Here is a 2,541-nt window from a genome sequence, read left to right as displayed (position 1 = left end):
TGAATTTGCGTCTGGTTGAATGTAAACGGCAGCAACAAGATGGTGATAATAATATGGTTTCATCTTCACATAAAACAAACCATGGATCCATCCACTGACTGTGTTTGAGCACCAAGCATCATTGATGGAAACAGTCTGGCTCCAGCTGGTGTCAACATCACTAAAAAGCCGTCAGTACAGCGTCACAAAGTCACTAGTGTGACTGTTTTCACTTTGCTCTGAAGAGAACAGTGATGGCTGAGAGGGGTAATCACCTCACCTGCTTTTTGTATTGTCAATAAAAACTCCTGGAAAATGATTTCTTAAGAAGAGTAGGAACCCTGACTTAAAATAGTGTTGTTACGTTAACTGAAAATGAACAATAATATCTGACGTGATCTTTCTCTCTGTCTGTCTGTCTGTCTGTCCAGGTACTTTAAACACTGTGATGGCAGCTTCGTTAATGGGGTCTGGACCGTCTTCTGGTTCGGCCTGACAGACATCAGAGATTCCTACGAGCTGGTGGAGTACGCCAAGAACCTCCCCGACTCCTTCCACCCCTCCTCTCTCACCGCGTCCCAGCAGCCCCCCACACCCGCCGCAGGATCCTGAGCCACCTGCTGCTTGCGTAGCTCTCTAACTCCGGAGAATTGTTAGCGCTGTAGCTCTTTTAGCTCCGAGGCTATGGAGCTGATTGAGCTCTGGATGGTATGGTTTTCTCATTTTTGCTCTTACTGGACTTTTTTTCTGTTCTGGATTTTCTTTTCTTGGACCTTTTTGACACTTGAAAGCCAAAGTTACAGTAAGAACTTCATAGATGCAGAGCTGAAACTAAGGTGGCTTAATCTGTAGGGATGCACGATTTCTTTATTTAAATCAATAATTCCCTGCTTCTCATGGCTGATACTGATAATTTCACATATTTGTATTTTAAAAAGAAGTTCATAACTTGTAGTTTTTACACACCTGAGGGTAAGGAAGTCTTAAGTTATGTTGTGAGCAAAGATGGAGGATTTTTATATTCCACAGCTCCGTTCTAACCAAATCTGACTGACATCACTGTTGCTAATATAACAACAGCTCAGTTCATCAAATGTTCATTTATTTTTTTCTAGTAAAGTTAAGGCTAACATTTGTTTTGCATAAGAATTCAAGATGAATAATTAATACATCATATAATTTATCGGCGGTAATTTAATGATCCCTATAATTCATAATATGAATCCCCATTATCGGCAGATCATTTATCTGTCCCAATAATTATTGTGCATCCCCATTCATTTGAAAAGGAAACTTTTCACACTTAAGTGCCTTACACTGTAATAGGGACCATGAAAACCGAGTACTTTACAGTGTGCCTTCACAAACACAGCCAGGTGCTGTGTCGCTTCCAGAACTCTCCTTTGGCCAAAATATCTTAATGCGCAATAGAGGTGTTATTAAAAGGACACTACACCAGTTTTTCTTTACTTGAGTTATTTAGCCTATAAAAACAGTTGTAACATGTTTTCTGTGGCTCTGTAGTGAGCTTTTTAAAGTTTGAGAAAATAACCCTGATGATGTCATCAGGGTTGTCGGCTTGAAAGCTCCAAGCTGTTTCAGGGAGCCTGCTTTTTGCCAGTTTCCTGCTGTTTTGGCAGAGGTTAGAATACACTTGATTTTTTTTGGCAGCTGTTCAGAAAATGTAGCTCTCCTTACCCCAGTTCTTATGAGCTTCTTAAATGCCAAAGTGAGTATGTTTGTGTGTACTACTATCATTAAAGCACTCCATAACTCATGCTCCATCTCAGAATCAGATATTTCAGCTTTCCTGACGGTCGCCTTTGGGATTATTAATGGTAAAATTCAAAGCAGATCACAAAGTTATACATGCAAATACATTATAGATGCCAAAACTAATAAATAGCTTGATAGAATTTACCTATACACACCAGAAGGCTGTAAGTAAAACATTAGTAAGCTATCTGGTTACTGGAAGAAAGGTACTGGAGTTATTTCCTCACATTACACAAAAAAGTGGTGCTATTTTCAGCATTCTGAATTTTTGCAGTGTATAATATTTCAAACGGACAGCTACAACCAAGGATGACCCCAATATATCATCATAATTTCTGCTTTGCTGCTCTGGGTGTGGTAAAACAACGACCTCACGCAGTACTGCGCGGCAGTGTAGAATACATAAATTATTCTCTGAGGTAGGAGGTTTTTTTTTGTCTAAAGTTAACTGTCGGCACAATTCCTAGAAATGATTCTGAGATTCTGGATAAATATGGGCCCAGACACACATGAAAGCATTAATGTTGTTATCTGCACAGATCAGCTTATGGGGTGTTTTATCATTACTTTTTGCAATAGCATTAATAATAATATTTCTTCAGTTCAGGCTATTTTTCGTGACTTTTGAGGCATCTCCTACTGACCAGTCTTCATTCAGCCGTTATAATGATCTGCTGGTCGGACGGTGGAGGTCTGGGCACTTTTATTTTTGACCTGTTGGTGGAGCCTTCAGATCAGCTGTGTTTACACGGGGCAGGTTGGGCTGATAACTGAAGGAGGATGGGC

The sequence above is a fragment of the Morone saxatilis genome, unplaced genomic scaffold, assembly GCF_004916995.1.
Source record: "Morone saxatilis isolate NCDOM2014 unplaced genomic scaffold, NCSU_SB_2.0 Contig14, whole genome shotgun sequence".
NCBI classification, from domain to species: domain Eukaryota; kingdom Metazoa; phylum Chordata; class Actinopteri; family Moronidae; genus Morone; species Morone saxatilis.
Note: the sequence above shows the minus strand (reverse complement) of the source record.